The sequence below is a fragment of the Coturnix japonica genome, chromosome 3 (genome assembly GCF_054131305.1).
Source record: "Coturnix japonica strain WE chromosome 3, WE-NBRP24, whole genome shotgun sequence".
Lineage (NCBI taxonomy): Eukaryota > Metazoa > Chordata > Aves > Galliformes > Phasianidae > Coturnix > Coturnix japonica.
In genome coordinates this window covers 99,751,767-99,777,124 of record NC_140665.1, presented here as the reverse complement: position 1 = coordinate 99,777,124, position 25,358 = coordinate 99,751,767, and the positions used below count along the sequence as shown (strand labels likewise).

Below are 25,358 nucleotides of genomic sequence, written 5' to 3'. Positions count from 1 at the left end.
CAGCAACCCTTGGGGGATCCTGAACACCCATGGGGGGTCCAAACAGCCATAGGGGGTCCTGAAGCCCAGGGAAGGCCCTGCAGCCTCATGAGCTTGGGGAGCTGCTGGGAAGGCTTTCCCTTCCCTTCCCTTCCCTTCCCTTCCCTTCCCTTCCCTTCCCTTCCCTTCCCTTCCCTTCCCTTCCCTTCCCTTCCCTTCCCTTCCCTTCCCTTCCCTTCCCTTCCCTTCCCTTCCCTTCCCTTCCCTTCCCTTCCCTTCCCTTCCCTTCCCTTCCCTTCCCTTCCCTTCCCTTCCCTTCCCTTCCCTTCCCTTCCCTTCCCTTCCCTTCCCTCCCCTCCCCTTCCCTCCCCTTCCCTCCCCTTCCCTCCCCTTCCCTCCCCTTCCCTTCTCTTTCCCTTCTCTTTCCCTTACCCCTTCCTCTTCTCCTTTCCTTCCCTTCCCTCCACTCCCCTTTTCTCCCCTCCATTCTCCTCCTCTCCCCATCCCCTCCCCTTTCCCATGCCAACACACGGACACAGCCATGGCAAAGCTGCCTCCCAAGAAGCAATAAGTTCCCAGCAGCCCCCCAGGAATGTTCTGTTCATCCCGAGCCCACTCAAAAGGTGCCCACATATTCTGCAGAGGGCAGCACGACATCGGTGTTGGACCATCACATCATTCCCAGTGCCATTTCTGGGGGCAAATCTGTGTTTTTCAGCCAAGTGCTGAAAGTCCAGAACCATGGGGATGTGGCACTGAGGGATGTGGGCATGGGGGAGTGGACTGGGGTTGGGCTGGGTGATCTGAGAGGTCTTTTCTAATCTGAATGGTTCTATGATGCCCTCCCCAGGCTGATGCCCAGCCCAGTGCCTGATGGCTCTGAGGTTTTGGTACAGCGATCCCATGCTGGTGTCCTCCAAACCAGGGAGCAGTGGTGGCATTTGATGATTCTGGCCTCCTGCCATTTGTAATTAAGCCGTATGCCTCCAGCGGTCATTTGTCACCCTATTTTAAGCCTGCTGGAGCTGATGTGCCGTTCCTGATGGTCTTACTTAAAAATTTAATGACTTATAAAATTTTTCATAAGGCTGAGAAATGTATTTGTCACCCCGCATCACAGCTGCACAGCGCTACCAATGCAGTGCCACCTGCAGAGTTGGGTTTTGCATCATTTTGGGCTCATCCTCAGGGGCATCTCACAGCCCCTGGCTGCGGTGCTGGGCACCCTGGGTGGCTCTGCTGGGGCAGGAAGGGGCCAGAGGGACACAGGGATGCATCCAACCCTGGATGCATCCAGAACCTGAGGCTCTATGGGCTGAGCATGGTGAAGGATGATCTCACTGAGGCTCCCTTCCATCCATCCCTGGAGGTGTTCAAGGCCAGGTTGGATGGGGTCCTGGGCAGCCTGGGCTGGTATTAAATGTGGAGGTTGGTGGCCCTGAATGCAGCAGGGGGTTGAAGCCTCATGATCCTTGAGGTCCCTTCCAACCCAAGCCATTCTATGATTCTATGATTCTATGATTCTATGATTCTGTGATTCTATGATTCTATGATTCTATGATTCTATGATTCTATGATTCTGTGATTCTGTGATTCTGTGATTCTATGATTCTATGATTCTATGATTCTATGATTCTATGAATGAAAGCTGTTCCCTCCCATGTGACGGATGGGAAGACCCAACTCTACCAACAGGGTCACAGCCTTTGAGCAGCACCACCACAGCATCCTCCACCCATGCATGCCGTGCCATGTGCCAACACTGCCATTCCCCCAGCCAGCCCTGTGCCCAGCTCTGTGCAGTGCGTGCTGCTCCCACAAGTCTCAGTATCATCAAAGGGGCCGGAACCACACAGCAGGGTGCCTGTATTGGGACTGCCCTCTGAAATCCCACCCAGCCATCAGGGCTCCAAGCCGCCTGGACAGAGGCCAGCAAACCACTTAAGTGCGCACTTGGCTTCAAGCATGCGAGCCCTTCCAAACAACCTTAAGTGATTCGCTGGATCCAAAACAAAGTTATTAGCACCTTGCAGCACTAAGCCACTCCGGTGCATGTCATCGGCTGTCAGTGATGGGTAAACTGGGATTAGGGCGAAACGCTCCCGTTTCTTCCATCATTTCTCCTGAAGGCTTTGGCATGAGCTCATATGGCACGGGGATAGCAGCCCTTCTTGGGTTGGCAGGCTGTTTGTGTGCTCATTGAATCATAAGTGCCAATTTTGGGTTATGTTTCTTCGGGTTTCTTTTCTAAAGCATTTATTGAACAGACCCCATTTGATTGGGTGCCATATATTGTTAAGGATACTGAGATTTTTGCTCATTTTCTTTGGCCATTTCTGAATGGATTACCGTACAGTCCTGTCTTTCTCTATAAGTATATATATATATACTATAATATAGCATATAGACATTTCTCTGTTTCCTTCTCACAGGTAACAGTGACAGGACAAGAGGTGATGGCCTCAAGTTGCACCAGGTTCAGGTTGGGTATTAGGAAACATTTCTTCTCATTAGGAGCAGTGATGCAGTGGCACAGCTGCCCAGGGAGGTGGTGGGGTCACCATCCATGGAGCCGTTCCAGAACTCATGTGGCACTGAGGGACGTGGGCTGTGAGCATGGGTTGGACTTGGAGATCTGAGAGGTCTTTTCCAACCTGAATGACTCAGTGACTCTACAGTTCTTTACACACACGTACGAACGCAAACACGCACGTGTACACGAAGTCTTGGCACATTGGTACGAGTGTGGCATTTTAAAGCTGCCTTCTTTGTTTTGGTTCTTTCTGAGATGCACACAAGTTCCCCCTTCTTTTTGGCTGCATATTTGAAGGATCTGGTGGGTTTGGATCCTTCTGCTTTCAAATACCAAAATGTAAAGAATGCTAATGCATCCCATTGCTTTCATTTCGCCAACCTGGACACCAGAATGCAGGATATGAAGTTTATGACTGATTTAAAGTTGAATAAACAGTATAACAATTCAGTGCTCAAATTGAATGGATTTAGGTTACAAAGCATTAAAATGAAACAAGGGGGGCTCTAAGAAAATTTCAGTGCTTTGAGCATTTCAGATCATTCTCCCTGCAGAAACAGCAGACAAGGGAATGCCAAGCCATCAGAGTATCAGTTTGCTTAAAAGATCATGCTCTTCTCTCAGCAGATGTACAAAGCTTCACAGAACTTGGAATGAAGGGCCACTGAATACTTTCAGTTATGGATAGGCTTTTCAAACCCTTGGGTAAATCATCATAGAATGGCCTGGGGTTGAAAAGGATCACAATGATCATTGAGTTTCAACCCCCTGCTGTGTGCAGGGTCACCAACCAGCAGCCCAGGCTGCCCAGAGCCACATCCAGCCTGGCCTTGAATGCCTGCAGGGATGGGGCATCCACAGCCTCCTTGGGCAACCTGTTCCAGTGCGTCACCACCCTCTGCGTGAGTTTGGTGGCCATGAGTTCCCCTTTTCCCATTGAGGATCTGCAGTATGATGCTGAACAGATTCCAGGGATGGGAGCACACAAGCTAGGATGCCAGGGCAGCCCACAGGCTACATGCAAGGCTCACCCAACTTGCTCATTGTCCAGTGTCACCCCCAAGAAATGCATTAGGGCACTGGAGCCAATATACATCCCTGTGGATGTCAACTGACTTCCACCATGATCAGCCCATGAAAAAGGAGTAGGACATGAAGGCACCACTATTTAGCCAAAATGCCATCACAGCCAGGATCCCATTGTGTCTCTTCTCCTTCATCCTGGTGAAGCTTTATGTCATCACAGTGCTGCTTAGCTTTGGATCAGGATCTTTAAATGTTCATCCTATCAGTGGGAATGTTAAAGCTTTCTCCATGAGGTTGAAGCATATTGTACATATGCTGTGGTATATCTGGGGGTATGTAGCTGACAGCCCATCTCCAGCTGAGCCCTTGGACAAAGCTTAGCCCTGGTGATGGCAGTTTCAGTGTCCATCACCATCACCACCTCTTGGTTCCGTAAGTCACCACTGTGGTCCCCATCCAGACAAGACTCCCTCTTCCCACACCAATCTCTGCAGTTTCACACCTTGCCACAGATCCTGGGATTTTGTAGCATTTTGCAGCAGCTTTCCAAAGAAGCCTCACTTCCTACAACGAGGACAAAGGGAAGAGGCAGCCAGCCAAAGGCATGCAAGCTGGGAGAGGGAGAGCAGCTGGAAATCATTATCCCAAGGACTCAAGCAAAGCTGCAGCACTCTGGTGGGGGACGTGTGTCCTGCTGGGTCCCCTGCTATGTTCTGCTCATGTCTGGCTCTGCAGTCAGAGCCACGAGGGACTTTGGGAATGAGACCTGCAGTGTCCCATGTGTGGAATCCCATCAGCATTACTGGGTGCAGATGTGTGGAGGAAAGGATGGATGCTGATCAGAAGCAGAAGGATGGAGAGATGGTTTTTGGTATGGAAAAAACTGAAAGAGATCTTCAGAAAAGGCAGACACTGAGAATTAAAGACCCTGCATGACAGCCTGATGGCTTCCGATGAGATGTTTTCCAGCAGAAAGTGAGGCTGCCCATCACTTGGATCCATTGGGTCAGGACAGAAATGTTTGATGTGTTCTATGTCTGGTCTCACTGCACTGAGGCAGCTGGAGCAAAACCCAGTGGCCACATCCTCATCCAGATGGGAAACAATCCTCTGGTGTTGTGCATTGCCACCCCTGAGGACACTCAGCCTTTGCTGCAGTACCTGGGAAGTGCTAAACAACTCAGGTTGGCTTATTTCAGGTTGGGTATTAGGAAACATTTCTTCTCCAAAAGAGCAGTGATGAAGTGGCACAGCTGCCCATGGAGGTGGTGGAATTGCTGTCCCTGGAGGTGTTCAAGAGCCAAGGAGATGTGGCACTCAGGGACATGATCAATGGGCAATACTGGATGGTTGGACTAGATGATATTAAAGACTTTTTCCAACATGAATGATTCTATGACCTCAGTTTGAAGCAAAACTCCAGACCCGGTGTATAAAAGGGTTTAGAGGAAATGCCATCAGTCCCCATCCTGCCAAATGTAATGATAGGGATGTGCTCCAGATCCATGTATGCATGGCCAGGAGCAGACACCAGCTCTGCCACCGTATGTGTTTGTGACTCGCAGTGCTATAGTGACATATCCTGAAGGTTCATTCAGCATTTGAGAGCTATCGCAAAACCGGCCAGGAGTTTCGCCCATCAAATGGTGTATTTAGGCATTTCTCTCTTTCTTTTGGAAGCTGGAAGTGCAGAAAGCAAACGTGCGGCGTAGTTAAAGCGAGTCAGAGCTGGCAGGAGAGGGACGTAAAGTGAAAAAGAATGGTTTGGAGACGGAAGAGCGTGCGTGCGAGGAGCCAAGCCGACAGATCTGACAAGACAAGAGCAGATGAATGCACGAAACCCGAGACTCCTAGCAAGCGCAACAGCCCCAAACAATGCAGAATTGTTAAAGCAAAAAGCAAAGAGAGAGGGGGGGAGGTAGAAAAAAAAAGCGACAAATAAATTCGGAGTGGTCAGATTGTTTGCCAAGAGGTTTTTGTTTTCACGTGGTGGAATGTAATAAAATAAACTGTTGGCAGAGCTCTGCCTGGAGATGGTGGCACAGAGAAGATGATGGCACGGAGATGGGGTATGAGAAGTGGCAGGGCAGGGGACATGGCTCTGGGGCCACCGCGCTGCTCCATGTCATCCTCCAAATGGAGCCCAGGAAGCCCCCACGGCAGCAGGGCCATTCAGTGCAACTGGGGGCTGCGGTATTGATCTCAAGTGGAAAATATGCAGTGATGTATAGCAGCAGCGCCCGGCCTGCCGGCAGGATGAAGGGGATCTTTCTTACAAATAGGAACAGCGAGAGCAGCAGTGGGATGTGGAGGCTGCACCCGCTCCCCGATGTCACACGCGAGCTCGGCTCCACTCCGTCTGCTCCGGGATGGCGAGAGGAGGAGGAGGAGGAGGAGGAGGAGGGAAGCAGAGCCACACGGCAGGCTGGTTTTGGGGAGGGATGAGGCACATGTGACCCAATTAGGAACATCTGTCGTGCGTCCCCATCGGCGGCGCCGGAGCTGGAGTCCCACCCGGCTCCACAACCTCCTGGAGAAGAAGGGAATCCCAAGGGTTTTTAACTTTTCACTGTGAAATCCCTATTTCCAGGCCTTTTTGTGAATAAAAAATGATTATAGGGAGGGGATTTTTGCCTAGCAGCAACAGTGATGCCTGCTGAGACCCTCAAACACAATGAGATACAGGGCGAATGCAGAAAAGATTGGAGTTGTGTGCATTCAGTGAGCTGATGGTCTCAAATTGTGCCAGGGTAGGTGTAGACTGGCTATTAGGGAGAATGTCTTCATAGTGAAGGTGCTCATTGGAAAAGACTGTCCAGAGAAGAGGTGAGGTCCCCGTCTCTGTTGCGCCTAATCCCTAGAGGTACTCAGGGCCAGGCTGGATGGGGTCCTGGGCAGCCTGATGTGGTTGAGGGCAATCAGCCCATAGCAGTATTTGGGACTGGGGGGCTTTAAGGTCCTTTCCATCCCATCCATTCTCTGATTCCATGGTTCTATGATTTTATGATTCTATGATCTTTGGAGATATCTAGGAGATGTGTGGGTACGGCACTAAGGAACATGGATTAATGATGGGACTTGGTGGGTCAGGTCAGCTGTTGAACTCGATGGTTTTGAAGGTCTTTTCTAACCTAGATAACTCAATGACTCTACTTGCAGCGGAGAGGGCTGCATCTCGTGAGTGAGCACACTGGGCTGGGACCTTGCACTGATGTCTCCCATCCATCTGTTCCATCTGTCAGGTGCCAACATCTGGGCAAGTGCTGCCGTGACAGCCACACACATCCAGCCCCATCCAGCTGTGTGACAGCTGAGCGACAGAGATGTGCAGAACCATTTATCCCAGGGAGCAAGCCAATGAGAAATGTCTCTTCCTTGAGGATCCCCCAAACCCTCTGGCCATGATGCTGGGCACCCTGATGTGGCAGGGGGTGGACCAGAGGGATCCGAGGCACCTCCAGCCCCAAGCACCCTGGAGGTCCAGGGTTCTGGGATTTGTCAGGATGAATTTGTGAGCAGTGCGGATCCATGGCAGAGCTGGGGCAGGAGGGAGGATGGCACAGAGGGAGAGCAGTTCCAGAATCAAGACAAAATACTGCAAAACCCTCGCTAAAAATGATAATTGCTTTTATGAGAGCTGCCAAGGATCTGTTGGCAAGGGTCTGAAAATGAGGAGGAATAAAAGAGGAAAGGGAACAACGCAGCGAAGAAATTAATAGTGGGAGTGGTGTCTTTTCACATTTAATTCTCATTTTAGATTTGCTGCTAGGAGCGCCTGTATTTTGAGGGGGATTCATTGATAGTGACACATTACAATTTTTTCCACTATGCGAGGCTCGAAAACATCTGCCCTTTCCACATCCTTATGATTAAGGTAAATAAAGTTATCCTCATTTCAACACTGGGTCATGAGGGCCAACCCTCAGGCTGGGCAGATCAGGGTCTGCAGGGCTCAGCATTGCTTTGCATCATCTGAGAAGCTGCCCGGGTTACCGAGCCACTGTTCCCAGGGCTGGTTGATACTGTGGTGAGGAGCCAGGAGATGAACAATGGAAATCAAGCTCCTGCTTCTTGTTGTGAACTGAACTCCCACCGATCGCAGTGGAAATAGGGATCTCCCAAAGCCCCTGGCCGTGGTGCTGGGCACTCTGCTCTGAGTGGCCATACCGGGGTGAAGGAGACCAGAGGGAACTTGCAGTGGCATAAAGATTTGTGCATAACAGTGCACTGTGCTTTTTATCCTAAGACTTCAGGGAGCAGTGTGAAAACATGGGATGAGGATGGGTTTCATGACAGTCCTTGGCTCCTTCCTTTTGTCATGCAGTCCCCAGCCTATTTTTTATACCCTAAAGTTTCTCCATACAAAAAGTGTACACTCCATGAGCCATAATTTGCACCAATTCTGTATTAATATGATATTTACATAGGTGTAACTATGTTGGAGAGGCTGTGTTAATGCTAAAATCCTCAGTGTGGGTGAGGTCTGCCTAGATGGTCCCCAATCATAGAAGGTCCCAAACATAGATGATCCAAGTGTCAGCCGTAGAGCCAGAGCCAAGGAGATAGTTCCACAGAGATGGTCCCAGTCATAGACGATACCAAACAGATGGTCCCAAAGAGATTATCCCAGCCATAGATGATCTAAAACATGGATGGTTCCAAAGAGATGGTCCCAATCATAAATAGACCCAAACATAGGTGGTCCCAAGCATAAATGGCCCAAAAGAGATGGTCCCAAACACAGATGATCTGAAACAGAGGATGGGAAAATCTTTGTGTCAGTCTCCTTCACACAGCCTAGCAGTGCTACAGCAACAACAGAAATGGCTGTGCTACCAGGTAGTTCTGCAGGTATCAGGGTATTCACTTCGTGCAAGGAAGGGAAATTAAGGAATTTCAATAACAGCAGCAAAGCTTTTATTTGAACTTCTAAACCTGTTTCCAGCACCTGTGAGTTGATAGAATCACAGGATCCAGTCATGGTTTGGGGTGGAGGGGACTGTGAAGACCATTCAGTTGATGATGAAGGTCCTGTAGTTTCCAGGGAGAGAACCAGCACTTCTGCATGCAAACACATTGATACTATGGCTTGTGAGTACCATGTCACCATGCACACACTAAATGAAGAACAACAACAATCAGGATCACTAACAGAGGGAAAACATAAAGCCCCACCCCTCTGACCTCTAGTCCCACCTCCAAGTCGCCATGATTCTGGCAGCACTTCTACATTCAGGTGGCAAAGCCATGGGTGCATCTTGGCTGCGTGCACTCACCGAGGAGCTCTGATGCAAGCCAGGCACGCTGCTGGCCTGTTTCCACTTTGAATTCAGCAACTGGAGAACTATTATTGGATATTTCATACATAGCAGATGGCTCTGCATTTGCTGAATCCTAAATGAAAATCACTAAGCCAGCAAGAAAATAATATTCCATTTTTCACTGCCCTTGGACTCGCTGTGGTCTCCCTGGGAAGAAAGCGGAGCTCCCCCAGGGAGGCAAGGCTCCCCATTTGAGCAGTACTGCAATGGCAAGAACAAAAGGTAGGGAAGAAATAGTAAGTATTTCTGGGACGTGAAATGTTAGATTAATTTGTCATCTGCATGGGCAGGGCAAACGCTGCACGGCTGAAGAAGCAGCGACTCTCTGATGTAGGAGATCAAGTACAAAGATGAGAAACAAAGCTTCTGTGGGAATAGGGAGGTTAAGTTGAAAAAGAGAAGAATCCAACAGAAGGAAGGTGAGAGGTGTCAGAGAGAAGCCGTGGTACAGAGGGAAGTTTCTTCCCTGGGTGTTGTAAGCTAAGAAGCAATGCTGCAAAGGCACGTGTTTTCTCACTGCTTTCACACTGCTCTGCCAGGATCTCACAGCACTATGCAAATACAGACTGAAATCGGCAATCCTGTTGCTTTTTTCTTTAAGTCTTGCATGAAGTATAATTATATTTAAGCGTTCTTTTCATTTCCATTAGTGAGGATGCAGACAGTGGTGAGTTTGACGGCTTCCTAGTTCTCTCAACCCCTATTCCCAGCTCCAAGGGGTCCTATTGCCACATCTCAGCCCTGCTTTCCCAACACAAAACTTGCCCAAATTCCCTTGAGGAACCTATCCTCCCTCCCTTTGCAGTGAAACAGCCCCATGAGGATGATCCCTTCCCTTTCTCACTGAGCAAAACATAAAGAAAATCCCATCAAGTTCCACGGACACACAAAATCCCAATGGCCCAAGCCCTCCAACCTCTATTGGGTGCCACGAAGATGGTTCCAATGGTTGTCCAAGACCTTTTGGCAAGGAGCTATTCAATGGAGGGACATTTCCAGTTGTGCACTGTTGGCTTTCCAATCTGTACATTATCATCTCGTTTTTGGCCTATTTAATTTTTACCTTTTAGATGATGCAATGTCGACGTGCTCTTTGCAGTGAGGAGATGCTGTGTCAGTAGTGGGAGTGCACCAGCCTTTTCTGATAGTATTTTCTCTGCCTTTTTAGCAGGACAAACCCTGCAGAATGTTGGTGGGTTGTTTGTTTGTTTGTTGTTGTTGCAGAACAAAAACATGCTTTCTAAGAAGTCAATGGAAAACCCAATGCCAGCCTTGGTGGCCTCTTGGCCAATTTTCCCATCAGCAAGGCTACCCCAGCCATCTCAAAAGGACTTCCAAAAGCCTCTCACCTCCTCGCAGGCGGATGTTGGTAAAATGCTGCCTGATTTATTTGTAAGGGCAGCGCCAAAACCACAAATGAAGCTGGCATTCCAAAAATTGAATGAAGAAGTTGAAGCTCTCTGTAAAAACAACAACAAAAAAAATGGCATTATGGTCCCTTTGGGCTTTCCTTTTTCTCTTCTTATTCTCCACTTTTGTTGTTGTTGCAGTTTTTCTCATGTAATGTGCTTTTTTTTTTTTTTTTTTTGTCAGGCTGGTTTTCATCTCTTTGCTTCTTTAAAACGCTCTCAGTGTTTGCACGTCTTCCCTGGCTGCCCTTTAAAAGCTGTCATATTTCTGCCCACTCTATTCCCACCTTTGACCTCCACCGTCTCTGTACCAGCACAGCACTCAAACTTGGTCATTTCTGAATTTTCCCTTATTAAACCCCTATGGAAGAGAAATTCTGCTTTCTCATCTTGCTGATGGAGGTCTCTGCTTCCTGCTTTCTGCACCATCATGCCGTGGGCTTTTCCCTTCTCTTGCTCTCCCAGCTGGTCTGTTGGAGCTGGAGAACAGCTGGGAGACAAAAAGCAGAAAGAAACACCTGGTTTTGGTCTTTCATCTGCCATCATTGGTTGGCAACCCCATGGGGAGTTGGAACTAAACAATATTCTTTAAGGTCTCTTCCAATCTAGGCCACATTGTGACCACAGCAACCTATAATGAGGCGATGTGTTGAGTTTTTAATGCATTGAGTAAAATCTGACTGTGAGAGGATCAGTAAGGCTGGGACTTGCAGGTGGGACTCCTGTTGGCAGTGCCTGGAGAAATTAGGTATAGTTATTACCCCTTTGACGTGTGTTTTACACCCCTGGCTGCACAAGACACCAAGCACACATCTCACTGCTATTTGATGGGACCCCTGCCATGCATCTGGGAACCAGGAGCAAAGTGCTTCCGCCTCATCAGGAGCACAGGATTTTTCAGGCTGTGTTTCAGCAGGACCTCTTTAATACCATTTTGCAGTGTATTTCTAGATCTATCAGTTCACATTACCAATCTATTGAGCTGTGATATTGAGTAACCATAGCAACTGGTAAATCTTTTGGGGTAAGGCAAATGCAGTCTGCCCATACATAGACAATTTGGCTGTCGTCTTTTCTGAGCTCATGTGTCTCTTAATACCATGGTCCGATTTCATCTCCAGGATTGGAACTTAAATCAACCTGGACATCAGTTTTTAGATAATAGATGTTGATGGGTGTTTTTGCAAGAAGACCTCATTTCTGGGAGAGCCTCCTGTGCTGTCAGCCATCTCACCAGCTGCACTTGGGTATGAGCTTTAGCCCTGTGACCGCTGTTCTCCAGTTAATCCTTTCCTTGTAAAAAAAATATACCCGTTTTTGTTGCTTTTGTCCTTATTTTATGATCCCAATATGACAGTGCTCGAGTTTCATTTGTTTCCTAAGTGCCTTGTGTAGGCAGCTGTCTCCTATACCAAAGGAGTTAAAAACTCTTGGCGCATAAAGTAGTATCACTTTGGCCTCTCGTAGTGCTGTATACCATTACACCCAGCCCAGCCAGCAACCTCTGCTGTAAATATTTCCCTTACTTCAGAGCCACGTTTTTACTGGACTTTGCCTTTGAAAGAAAAAAAAACAACCAACCCAAATGCTTTTATTGTGGTGGAGCAGCAGGACACCCTGCTGCCTTGCTGCCACTGAGGGGAAGCCTTGCATTGCTGAAACGACAGGTTGCTGCTTGCTCTGGGAGGATCCCTTTTGCCAAAAGGACAGAGACACAATCTGAGCACTTCCCATTCCCAGTGTTCAGTTTCCACTCTGTTGTGGGATTTTACATTCATTCAGTTTTAATGGGAACGTTATTCTCCTTTCACATCTCTGGTCACTCTGATGACAATGCTCCATTGTAATTCTTATTCACAGTCATTTTCAGCCAGCCAGAGCACAGACAACATCTCCACGTCAGGTTATTGCCATTTGTACTGACTGTAGAGAACCTGCTTTAGCAGGGGGTTGATGATCTCCAGAGGTCCCTCCCAACCCCTGTGATTCCATAAGTTCATGATTCTGTGATTCTCTAACCTCACATAGGACCCTGGTGAGCTCAGAGCCTGTGTGCCAGCACCCCAAAGCATTAGCAGGGATCCAGGTGCTGCAGGGGTAGCACAGACTGATAGCAGCAGACACACAGAGCTGCCCATGTTTGAGGCTGGAACTGCTGCTGAATTGGACCATTTTTCTCTGCCCTCTCTTTGCTTCAGCTCCCTTCTTGCTCCTTTCTGCAGCCACAGCAGCTAACCAACAGGGAAAGTTGTTCCATACACATAAATAGGGAAGAAAAGCAACCGAAGCAGAAAAAAATGTTGCATTATAGAACTGTAGACTCATAGAATCATGCAATGGATCCTCATTCCTCTCCTGTGCTTCCTATGAAGGACAAAACAGAGACAACTTTATTTGTGACTTTGTTTCAGGTTGTGACAGGGGTCTCCATTTCCCCTTTGGACCTTGATTTGATATGATGGAGTTCATCCCATCTAACTGCAAGCACTGCTTCCCACTTCTCCTGCAAAGCATCACCTTTACCTCTTTCCTCCCTCTTTGATTGCTTCCCGTGTTTTTTCTTGCATTTCTAATCACTTCTGGTGCATCCGTTATCCAGGTTAAAGCATCCGCCTCTGCAGGAGTCTCTGCTACAAGTAAGGACCTAATTAGCTGCACAGGATTGCACTGAGGCCTGGAGCAGAGCAGACAGAGGTCCAACCCCAGCCCACCCCCACCGTGCCCACTGCCCACATCCTTCTTGAATGCCTCCAGGGATGGGGACTCCACAGTTCCATTGCTTTGAGGTGCAACTGAATGGGATTTAGTGTTAAGTGATCCTTGGCAGGGATAGACAGGACAGAAAGCCAGAGCTTGCTGTGGGGGTGTGAGCTCTTTGGGGTTATCCATCATGCTGTAGGAGCCCCGATCAGTGGGGAAGCTGATGGTACAGCATCAGCACAGGGGAAGTATCCGTGCCCAGGGGAAGGGGCACCGAAGCCAGCAGGAATCTGGTGTCGAGTGCTGTTGGAGATAAAAGAGTGAAGGAGACGGACTGACAGATCTGTCTCACTGCGGCAATTCTTGCGCGCCTCATGGAGCTGCTCATGGGTTTAAAAGTAAGCACTTAAGTGCCTATTGGCTGCGCGAGGGCTTTAGAGCTCTTCAAACTAGTGAAGCAGATGATACTTCAAAGGCATTAAAAGTAGGTTAAGGAAAGCATTTCGCAGACTGAGTAGACATCTGAATAAAACTGACAGTCTTTAAGTGCAGATGAGTAAATAGAGGGAGTTCTCAGTGGGACCGGCTCTGTAGGGTTAGAGAACAGCTCTGTTTTATTCCCTCTTCAGTGCTTGGTCTCTGCAGTATGACTGCCAAAAAAGGACACGCCATACCAACCCTGCCGGGAGCTGCCACGTGCATACAGACCAAAACAATCAATCTGTATCTTACGTTAAGTTTGACACCACAGAGTCAGCAACAAACAAAAATCCTTTCGGGAAGGAAGAAGAAAAAAACTCTCTTATTTTCAGTGTCAGCCAATTAGCCGAGTGCCCTGGCTGTGCTGGAAGGAGCTGCTCAGCCCTTACCCTTCAGCCCTCAGTCACCTAGAAACATCACCTCAGCTTCTGATTGAAGTCCACTCTGTAGGGCTCTGAAGCTTTGTAAAAAGGCAGTTTAAAATGGTTTGTGCTTCTGTGATTAGTAACACTTGAGAGGACTGAAAGTGAAGAAGTGCCTCTCCCCACCCCCACACTTTGGCCTTTTGCTCAGATGAGATAAAGAAATGAGGTTACTTGATTTCCCTTTAGAGCTTATAACCAGCCACACTATTTTAATAAATGGCACTTAGTTCCACTTTCTGTTTCTGAAACATGAGTACAATGCAGCCGTGTTTTGGTTACAGGCTCTACAGGAAGACGTTCCAAACGTCAACAAATACAATCTCAATATTATTATTATTATTATTATTATTATTATTATTATTATTATTCCCTTTTAAATTTCAATACCTGCACCAATGTGAACTTCTGTAAATCTTTTTCAAAGTAATTCAATTTCTGACTTGAAGCTGCCTAATATCGGGCACCAAGGATCAGCTTTTAAAGACTCATTGAGCAACAGCCTGCTGCAGGAATCCATTGGAACTAAGTACTATGAATGGTGATAGACTTTTGCAAAGCCTGGTATTCCCTATGGCAGTAAATAGAGAGTCTTGGCACCACTGATGCCAAATCAACGAGGTTCTGTGTCGGTGTGTCTTCTAAAGTGAATATACCTACACATAACAGGCCGTATTTCTTCTGCTCGGCGCAACGTTGCAAGCTCCTTCCTGCAAACAGCTGTGTCATTAACTTGTCCGGCGTCACGAGGAACTGCGTATTTACCCTACAGAAGATAGGAATTAATAATAGTTACAATAATAACTTTAGTTAAGCAGAGATATATAAACACGTTATTAATCATTAACAGAAATCAGCCCATTCATAACGCCTCAAAGCTCCCTCGGAGGAGGACTGTAGGAAACTGAGATTTCCTCTATATTTTAAATTGGGAGACTCGCTGTGTGTTAAACAAAAAAGCGATTGTTTAGGAAAAAATCTGTTGCTATTTTGCATGGCTGTCCCTCTTTGACACCATCTGTGGTCAGATTAAACGCTGAGATCTGAATCAACATCTCTGCCTTTAATCTCTTGTTGATATTTCTGTAGACCGAGAGGTAAAAAACAACGGCGGGGGCTGCCCACTTGTGTGAGTCTCAGTTATGCCAGCGCAATCGTAATGAATTTCTTAAGTCAAATGTCAATATGCCCCTGGAATGTGGGAGCACACATTTTTGGTCTCTGAGGTCTAATAAAAACACAAAAGCTTGCTGTGTGGTTGGACACAGCGTTAGGAGCGCTTTGCGAGATACCCCCAGACCCCTCCGCAGCTTCTGAAGCTGAAATGAAAAGCACTCCGAGTTTCCTGCGGAACATTAAGCGTTTTCCTTCTAATTGTTTACAATTTGCTCTGAGCTGAGCCCGTGCCTGGAACCAATGCCATAAAAAGCCACCGACAAACCCAGAGAGGTCGCTTTGCATTCAAGAAAGCAGAAGAAACGCATGCAAGGGGCTTTCCTACCGACAGGCAATGACTCGACCTAAGAGACCCAGCGAAGTTACACGCTGCATACTTTTGCCCTTGCATCGAGCATTAAATAGGTCACAGCAGAGAGACGCTGTGGCTTTAAGCATTGCCCGGCCTGAGCCGGATTATCATTAGGTTACGTAACTGCTGATGAGCTGCTTTTCATTAAGGCTTCCCCAAGCGGTGCTGGGAGCAAGCACTGCCTCCAACTATCCCGGCAAGGATTTCCTCCAGCATGCTGAGAGCCCTGCAGTGTGCAGCCAAGCCAAGGTGCTGTATCAACCTTATGGGCTAAGGAGGTGTCTGCATGTGCAACAACCAGTTAACCTCAGTGGGCTCATGCATTCATCTCGGCTACGGCGTGGTTGCAGTGCTGTATAAATAAGATGTACAGAAAAAGGGGTAAAATCAGTGTGTTAAAATGTTCAGCTCTTGGCACGGGGTTTTGTGTGAGCAAAAGTGTGTCTTCTGCTGAGAAAAACCCGAAACTTTCACACCCTGTGGTGGTCTTAAAGGCTGTCACACAGGAAATGATGGCACATCGAGGCAGCAGCAGTATCGCACACCTGCAGGGACCTCAGAAAAGAGGAGATAAATTAAAGCTGATTTCAGTCGTATTGATGGGACAAGGGGAAATGGTTTCAAACTCAATGAGGGGAGATTTAGTCTGTCCCTGCAGACAGCCAAGGTCAGGCTGGATGGGGCTCTGAGCACTGATGGAGCTGTGGGTGTCCCTGTTCAGTGCAGGGGATTTGAACCAGATGGCCTTCAGGGGTCCCTTCCAACTCAGGTGATTCTATGGTATTCTCACATTCCTATGCTCAGAAGTGCCAAGTTCTAGCCAGAGCTTTGCCTCCCATTGGGATGAGCTGGAGGACAAGAGGTGTCCATCCTCAGGTCTCACTTATTCCTCCACTGGAATACAATGCTGCTTCACTCCGTGGAGGTGCCGTCCCTGTACTGCACCTGTACTGCAATGACTTGCTTGTCCGGATGCCGCCACCAAATGCCATTCGTGTATCCTTCTGCCATTTGTACCTTCTGCTGCTGCCACACCCAGCATTCTTAACCCTCAGTCAGACTGGTTATAACATCTCCGTGACATCTGTAATGGATAAGTAAGGTGAAAAGCTCCACACTCATCAAGGGTTCAGCATGGAACAGAATCAAGCCCAAATTCAGAAGGCACGTGAAGATCTTTACTCACACCAAGTGGATGCAGTGCTGTCATCAAAGAAATAACTTATTACAGTGCTGAACATGGCCAAGAGGCTTTAAAGGACTCAATACTATTAATGTTGCCTTCTGAATGACTACACAGTGGCTACTTGTGGCTTATAAGAGTCTCTTACAATAGAATCACAGAGGGTGAGCAGTGATAGGACAAGGGGGAATGGCTTTAAACTGAGACAGGGGAGGTTCAGGTTGGATCTTAGGAGGAAGTTTTTCCCCCCGAGGGTGGTGACGCACTGGAACAGGTTGCCCAAGGAGGCTGTGGATGCCCCATCCCTGCAGGCATTCAAGGCCAGGCTGGATGTGGCTCTGGGCAGCCTGGGCTGCTGGTTGGTGACCCTGCACACAGCAGGGGGTTGGAACTGGATGGTCATTGTGGTCCTCTTCAACCCAGGCCATTCCATGATTCTATGTTTCTATGATAGAACCTATATCCAACGTGACAGAGCTGCTTCATAAACTGGACCACAACCTGAAAATGGCCTTTAGCCCAATTGAGTTACATGTGAAACTGGGCTGTTGGTGACAGCATCCAACAGGGACCAGGGCAACCAGAAAACCTCCACGCTGTTTTGGCTGGTGATCCTACAATTGCTCCCACTCATTGCTTGACCTCCACTTAAGCCTCTTAAACACCGCTTTGTAAATGTAAAACGAAGATAATCATATCATCTTGTTTTACAAAGTGCTCAGGCGAGAAAGATCTGGCAACAGTAAATTATTTGTCATTTGCAGTCAGCTGGAAATTAAAACTGCTCTCAGATAAAGTCTCACCCACCGCAGCCTCAATTACCCGGTGGAGGGGGGGGAGGTTGGATTTAATTCCAGGCAGTTTTATAATAATTATTTCATTTTACTGATGGATTTCATTTTTTTGCCATGTGTATTTGAATGAGACATTTAATCTTTTTCATAATACGTTTCGAAGTCTCATTCATTTAAATTGTCACAGCCTGACAGCGCCGTAATGTACTTAAAAACGGCATTGTTTGTAACCCGCATTCCATTTAAAAATTAACTTGCAGATTAAAGTAATAAAAATGGCTTTTTACTTCTCGGTGTTAATATCACCGAAAACTTCAGATGCTCCTCCTGCCTTAGATTAGCTCATAGCTGTGTTCTCATCAGGGACTCGTGGAGGGGAATGTATGAACATTGAGCCCCACTTTGCGTTAGCGATGAAGGCTGAGCATTTTGTGCTTGTGTAAAAGGCAAAGTGGGCACAGCCTGCAGAGGCAGTGCAGAGCTGGCAGCTCGCACAACTCGGGGACACACAGCTTCCTCCCTCGCTGGCTGTCACAAAGGGAGCAGGACCAGAAGGAATCTATTAGCACTTCCACCTAGATGTGTTGCAACAAAGGGTCATGCAGCAGCATGCAGCGGCGCGGAGCGTTGCCCCAGCCCCTACTAAGTATGCAATTAAAGGAGAATCAGAAGTGTTACTTGGTTGCCTTGCAGAGTTCTGCAGCACATTTGTTCTGGGTGTATGACTGCAGGTCACCGCTCTCCTTTGCATTGTTTCTTTGCTGCTTTCTCACTTGTTTCGGTGCTTTTGTTCACGTACACGACCCTGAAATTTAATTAATGCTTTAGATTAACATGTATATATATATACATTAATCAACAGTTTGCCTAGCTGAAATATATACCATTTTATCGACAAATGCAGTAAACCATGATGGAATAATAACCCAAGAGAAGCCTTTTTGATCCCCAAATGAGAGCAAACAAGCTACATGCCCACCCTCACCATCCCCATGCCTTGCACCCGCCAAAGGGTTAACTCAGGCTCAGCCTATCCATCCCAGAGATAAGGAGGCAGTTATGACATACATCTGTGGGGTTTTCCTCTTTGGGAAGCAGAGAGGTGACTGCGTGGATCCCCCTCAAAGACACAGGTTTCCAAGGAAGACAACACTTGGATGGTGTGGGTGGATGTGCGATCTCATGTGTTTGGCTGGGCCTTTCAGGGCCGATTTGTTCTGCTGTAACAAATGCTCTTGCAAACCCCAGAGGAATAAAGAGCCCCCATGGAAAAGAATGAGCCACCTGAAGCTCAGCTCTTCTTTTAACCATTCAACCCATTGAGCTGTTTTACCTCGTGACACAGGAGGTGTTTGGGGATTTCACAGCTCCACAGAGACGATGAATAATGTAACGAGATACAGCCGGGATGCGATAAAGCAGTTCACGGAGCAAGGGAGGCTGTTCCACTTGCAGCAGCTTGCTGTGGAAATGGAAGACAGCAGGAAGCAGTCGCTCCACAAACTGCCTTCCTTGGTTTTGGTGCCCATCTGATGCTACTGCCAAAGGTTTTGGTTCCTCAGAGCTGATTTGAGAGGTCTTTCCCAACCTTAATGACCCTGGGGAGTGTCTGGGGCACAAGTGCTATGGGGAGCAACTGAGGGAGCTGGGATGGGTCAGTCCAGAGCAGACCTCAGGGGAGACCTTATTGCTTCCTACAGGTCAGCATCTGCTCCTAAATAACACTGATAGGATGAGAGGTGATGGCCTCTCACAGAATGACCCGGGTTGGAAGGGACCTCAAGGATCGTGTAGTTCCAACCCCCCTGCCTGGCAGGGCCACCAAACATACACCTTTACTAGATCAGGTTGCCCAGGGCCCCGTCCAACCTGGCCTTGAACACCTCCAAGGACGGGGCATCCACAACCTCCCAACCACCCGGCTCTGAGGTGCCGGCAGGGCCGAGCTGCCCATGGCTCCAGCACAGCCCCCCCGGCTCCAAGATGGCGCCCGCCGCCCCCTTCCCTCCCCCTCTCCTCCCTCCGCCGTGGCCTCACGCCGAGCTGTGTGGGGCTGATGGCGGCCTGGCCCTGCCCGGCCCCTCCGCTGCCCCACAGCCCGAGCTCCGCTCTGCGGCGGAGAGGGAGGAGTAAGGGAGGAGGGGGGGAGGGAAGATGGCGGCTGAAAGGAGGAGGAGGAGGAGGAGGAGGGTTGGTGTTAGGCCTCCTCCGACACCGCCCCCTCGTCCTCCGTCCCCGGCTCCGCCCCGTCCCGCCGGGAGGGATCGCGGCGATCAGAGCCGGAGCCCCGCAGCCGCACCGAGCCGCTTAGGGCAGGGGGGGCCCCGGGTGCCCGGGAGCCCCGCAGCGGGAACCGGGGCCCCAGCAGCTCCCTCCGCTTTCTCCTTGTCCTTCTCCTCTCATCGCTCTCCCCCCCGGGCCGCCCCGTCGCCCAACTCCGGCCGGGGGAGTCGCTGTCGCCCGTTTAAACGCGGCGGCCCTGAGCCCACGGAGCCGGAGCTTGGAGGGGTGGGGGGGTGTTGAACGGAGCGGAGCGGCTGTCAGCCGGGCGGCGGCAGGTGGGTGAGCGAACGGGGGAACGGAGGAGGGAGGTGGGGGTGTGTCGGGCCCCGGGGGCAGCCCCAGGCCCGCGGGGAGGCGCAGCTGTCACGGCGGGGGCGGGCACGGGGCTGCCATGGCGGCGGGCGGAGCGCTGTGCCCCTGTGTGAGCACCGAGACCCCTCCTCGAGGGTGGAGGGTAAAAGGGGGGGGGGATCAGCGGGGCCTGAACACCCTCATCCCTTCTCCTTCTGCCCCTTCTTGTTAAAATAATATCGAAATGTTGGAAGTGGATGGAATCAAGTGGGGACAAACAACGCTTTCCCTCTTCCCTATCCTCCACTATATCCCCCCCCCCTCCCCACCATCCCTTCCCTCTCAAGCCTTGGGGAAGATGGCTGAAGGCGGAGTGCGGGCCTGCGGCCCCCGGGGCTGGTGGCACGGTGACATGGTGACAGTGTGACAGCTCTTTGTTTGCACGATGTAACCCCCTCCCGGTGACCCACCTCCTGTTTTAAGTTGGGCACTGACAGTTGGAAGGGTTGGAAAAGAAGCCGTGGGGTTTCCGATGGGTTTTGGGGTTCTGCGGGTGAGAAATGGTGCTGTTTGTGGGGGGAGAGACGTGGAGTGCCTTTAAGTTTTGGGTCCTTGCTCTGCTCCATCTCTCCCACTCGTGCAGTGGGTGACCCCATGAGAGGTGTTTTTTTTTTGGGGGGGGGAGTTGGTGTTGCTGCCCTCTTTCATGTGACATTTAGTGGTAGAAAATGTGTTGCGGAAAAGCTGCTTCCTTCCTTCCGATGTCGGCTGTTAGATGTGCCGAAATCCCTCTTGTTTCCGAGGTGTGCTTTGACCTTTGGGCACTGAGAAGTGGGTCACGGCCGCGCGATGCTCCTGTGGTTGAGCGTGGTTTGGAGGCAGAAAGGTGGTATGACTCCCGTTGGGTTCTGCTTTGTGCCATTGGAAGTTTGATTAGCCGGCTGTAGGGGTTTGGATTTGTGCTTCCCAGATATGGCACGGCCAAAAAGGAATAAAAGAGTGACACAGCAAAGTGGATTGTCACTGGAAATTTGGGCTGGTTCTTTAGCCCGGCTCAGGGCTCAGCTCTTTGTGTTTGGGGCTTAAAAAATGGTCCTGCTTAGCGTGGGCTGGCAGGATGTAGTTGTGCATGTAGGAGATTTGCATGTATGTGTGTTGTATATGAAGAGTGATACACATGGCACGTCCAGTTGTGAGATGACAGAATCATATCATGGCTCGGGTTGGAAGGGACCTTACAGCCCCCCAACCCCCACCATGAGCTGGGTGCCTCCACCTTGGGCTGCTCGGGGCCCATCCATGGCCTTGTGCACCTCCAGGGATGGGGCACCCACCCTTCTCTGGGCAGATAAAGAAGAAAGATGCTGTGTTGACTTCCCACTGCAGGTCAGAGGCTGGGCTCTTTTGCCTCGGTAACTACATACACGCTCTAAAGGTCAGCTTGCTTTTGTATAAGTGGAAGTTAAAAGTGTAGCTTGGTATGGAGCTGTGCAGTGGTGCATAGATAGATAGCTGTATAGGCAGGATTCTTGCACAGAGAAACACTGTAAAGCCACAAAAGGGAGAGTTAAAGCCACTCATGTGTTGGGCAGCCCAGGAAGAGGCGAAACCCTTCAGCTCTGTTTTATGAAACTGATTAAAGTTCAAGTTGCCACTTGAGGGGACAAACTGCTCTCAATGGTAGATAATAAACAGTAGTAACTCTGGCAGCACCCTTACCTGGCTCCCAGCCGACGGGGCATGATGAAATGTGAAATCTCAACTTATTTGCTCAAGATGGGTATCTGCTGTTTGGAAGATGTTGCCAAACAATATGGCAGAGCAAATGCCCGCTTCCAAAACAAACAGGCATCCCTGGAGGAAGGGGGGGGGGAGAAGGAGGATGGGGAGGCAGAAGGGCCTTTGCATCTTACTCACTTCGATCCTAGTGCTCATGTTTTCCCCGAGCCTTGCCCTCTGATAATGCTAAGACACATGCTCACAATTGCGTGACTAATTCGTCAAATTAGTCATAGACTTCCACTCGGGGTTTTATTGGAGTCGTAGCGCTGTCATTCTCACGTTGTAAAAGTCCACGTTGGGGAACATGTGCCCTCTGTTGACTTTTCCTCTGGTCTCTTGGGTGGGCTGCTTACAAATAGCTGCTGCCTTTTGGGACGACGGGGTTTAATTATACAGGCGTATTTCCAACCCAAGTGATCTGCTGGAGATCAGCACCTTGTTGCTTCCTGATCTGAGGGGGGTGATTTTGCATGAGCCTGTGCAGGGATTGTCAGAAATGAAGGTGTGAGCGCTGCTGCTATAAATACTCTTGTCCCTTGCATAAATAGTTTGCCAGCTGAAAAACAGTATATTTTGTTTAAGGAAACTATTTATATGACGAGTTCTTCTTGTTTTGCCTGGTTGACTGTGTTTCTTTGAAGCGTGGCTCTTATCTCTTTGATCAAAGAGGAGGAATTAAAACAAAATGGGTTTTCAAGTTGGATTTTTCCTTTAAAGACGGGATTTTCAGCACGAATGGCGTGGAGTAACAGGTAAATATCCTAACAGGGTATTTCTGAAAGGCCATTGTAATGTGTGATATACCCAGCAGCATGTGGCCACTGCTTCTACGTACGTACTTTAATTGTTGGCAGATGGAAACAAGCAACTTCTGGTGCTTGTTGTATGTTTGTATTGCTGCATCACCTGGCAGCCCTGGTCGTGGTTTGCAGTGGGGTGGGATTAATGGGAAAACAGAGCAAAAGAGGGTTCTGCTTCTAAAAACCTTCCAGTTTAAATCAAAGGCAAGAGGTGGAGGAGCTGAGTTGTGATGGGGCAGCCTGAAGTCACAGCAGATGGGCTGGGGAGTGTGTATTGGGGTCGAACTGGGATCCATTGGGACTGGAAGGGGATCTCTTGTACCTGATGTGGGTTGGGAAGTGTCCATTGGAGCTGAAATGGGTCCATGAAGGGATCCCTTGGGGCCAGAGTAGGTTGGGGGTGAGGGGGGGATCCCTTGGAGTTGACATAGACTTGGGAGGAGCTGCATGAATGGCTTTGCTGAAGCTTGGAGGTGCAGCAGCATGATGCAGGGCTTGTGGCAAGCATGAGAGCAGCCAAGAAGCCTTCACCTCTTCACCCGGTGCAGCAGGATCTGGAATAGTTTGTTTGCCTGTAGCTGCAGTAGTAAAAATGAAGGCTGGCTCGTAAACACTTCCAAAGTTTATGCACGGAGCCTCGCGTGTGAATCAGACCTTTTGAGAACAGGATTGTACCTCTGCTGCAGCATCCCCACGTAGAGGTGACCATGTGAAATGCTGTGGCTACGGTGTGGGACAAAACTCAAAGCACTCGAGGGCTTCTGAGCCCCGGTCTGAGTGTAAGGGATGTGTCAGCAGCACGGCTCCTGTCATTTGCAAAGGGGAATCTGCTGAACTGGTTTGGAGGTTCTTGAAGCCTGAACTAATTTACCTGGCTGGAAATGTAGGTTAGAAACTAGGCTTCGCTTGGCTTTGGGCGAGAGCCAGCACGCTCTGCAGGGAAAATGCAGGCTGAATAGCTGCTGTGCTGATAATCCTGCAATATCTGTCCTCCTCTTTCCCCCATAAGGCTGGTCGGCTCTCGTGTGCTCACCCAATTGACTGGGAAGCAACTCCAGCACATCTCGGCATAGGGAGCAGCAGGACGTTCCCCTCAGGTGCCCTTGGGTAAGCGAGGGGAGGTGCTTTGTGGAAGGGACGTGGCAGCGAGCATCCTCACCTCCATTCAGATCCCACCCCGACACGGTCACAGCGCCTAAACGACATGGATTTGTGCAGCGAGGTCTGTAAATCTGCGCAGATATACTTAAGTCTGTTTAAACCTGGTTTATTAGGCTCTGTAAGCTGTCCTGGCAGTCAGGTTTTAAACCAGTGTGGCCATGCAGAGATTTGCCTTGATTTAGTGGAACGAGCTGGAGTTGCAGGAAGGTGATCCAGGAAATGAAAGCAGTTTTGCTGGCTTGCCTCGGTGAACTCTCCGGTATCCATATTTTGCTCTCAAGATCCATAAATTGTCTGCTCACAGCTGACGAGTGGAAGGGTTCTTGGATGTGTTTGCACTTTTCTAGAGAGGAAGAAAAAAAAAATCCTTAAGCACCAGGTTGTGTTTTAAACAGCGTCCTGGTCAGGGCTGATCCTGCAGCCGGGTTGGGAACACAAATCATTACAGCGTGAATGCTCAGCTATTTATGCATATTTAGTGGAATTATAATGCATGGAATATTCTATGAAGCGAGCTGAAAATTGGGTTTCTTTGGATTCATCCCCCCCCCTCTTGTTTTTGGCTTGATGTATGTAATTCCAAGGGTCCCTTTATGGATTTGCAGAATGGAAAGACTCCAACAAATAAAGCAGCGTGGCAGGTAGAGAAAGAAGTAGGTTGGTTTCTTGTGTTCCTGCGATGCAGGTATGGGCTATTTAAAAGCCAAAGAAATCAACAGCTTGCTTACATACGTGAAGCCCAGCTCTTGGTTGTGAATAGAGGCGGTACGTGTGCAGTCACAGCCCTGACTTGATTTGAAGGGGTCTCAGAGTGGGCAAGTGCTGGTAGTGTCACACACTTGCCATCCGAGTTGTCTCTTGCACACTGCCTTTAGGAAATAAGGGCCCAGGGAGGGCAAGGAGCTGCCAGCCCACAGCAGAGCAGTGCCCGATCTCGAGGCCTCACAGTGCTGTGCTGTGTTTCAATACAAAAATAAGAGGGGATAGTAATTTTTTTTTGCACTAAAACTGTGTACTGGAAGCTTAAGAATGAAAGCTACCCACCTTTCCCTATCTTATTTTCCCTTTTCTGTTAACATAGCTGAATTAAAAAGAAAATAGAGACAAGCCCTGAACTTTTCAGACCTTTAAATCAATTAAATTTGTGTGCAGAGCGCACGAGGAATCTCACAGCTCTGAATTCTTTTTCTTCTCCATTGCTGTGAGCTCTGTGCTCACTGCTGCCTGCCCTCTCCTCCCCCCAGAGCCCACGTTCCTCTCTCCATCTCAGACTTTACATCCAGTTTCATCAACAGACTTCAAAGGTCTCGAAGAAGTTGAGAGATGAGCGTATTACTGGAAGTGCCGCGCAAGCGTTTGGCTTTGAAGTTCTTTTAAAAGGAGGAAGGGGAGGAAAAAAAAAAGAAGAAGGTCTGACTTAACCTGAAAAGGATTTTGACACGTGCTTGGGAGCGGTTATTTTAAATCGGGCTGGAAAATATCGTGCCTGAAAATAAACAACTCAGCAGAGCTCGGCCTGTTGTGGGCCGGGCTGGGAGGCCTTGGGGCTGCTGGGCTCTCAGGATGTGTCCTCCAGGCTGCCTCTGTGTTCTGGTTGTGTTCTGCTGAGGGCTGAAACCCAGACGTGTGTCTTGTGGTGGTGGGAGATGCTGTGGTAGGATTTTAG

The 25,358-nt window shown here is 49.1% G+C and overlaps 1 protein-coding gene and 1 long non-coding RNA gene across 13 annotated transcripts in view; one reads left to right on the top strand and one right to left on the bottom strand.

The window, feature by feature from the left end:
* Positions 1 to 7,928: 7,928 nt before the first annotated feature.
* Positions 7,929 to 19,369, bottom strand: LOC107312354 (uncharacterized). 6 transcript variants are annotated; one of them, XR_014944980.1, is made up of 5 exons: positions 18,709 to 18,845; positions 18,054 to 18,180; positions 14,531 to 14,636; positions 10,209 to 10,319; positions 9,924 to 10,038 (listed from the first exon to the last, which is right to left on the bottom strand). It is a non-coding gene; the product is annotated as an uncharacterized LOC107312354 (long non-coding RNA). The 6 variants fall into 6 exon arrangements; XR_014944979.1 differs by lacking the exons at positions 9,924 to 10,038; positions 10,209 to 10,319 and adding exons at positions 12,497 to 12,632; positions 12,792 to 12,898; XR_001554470.3 differs by lacking the exons at positions 9,924 to 10,038; positions 10,209 to 10,319 and adding exons at positions 12,661 to 12,898; positions 19,245 to 19,369 and having other exon boundaries at positions 18,709 to 18,837.
* Positions 19,370 to 19,612: 243 nt separating this feature from the next.
* NCOA1 (nuclear receptor coactivator 1) overlaps positions 19,613 to 25,358 on the top strand; it is a 135,918-nt gene continuing 130,172 nt past the window's right edge. For all 7 annotated transcript variants that reach the window (XM_015859674.3, XM_015859671.3, XM_085540919.1 and 4 more), the window contains exon 1: positions 19,613 to 19,933. The gene's annotated coding sequence lies outside the window, so the exon portion shown is untranslated. The remainder of the gene's footprint in view (positions 19,934 to 25,358) is intronic.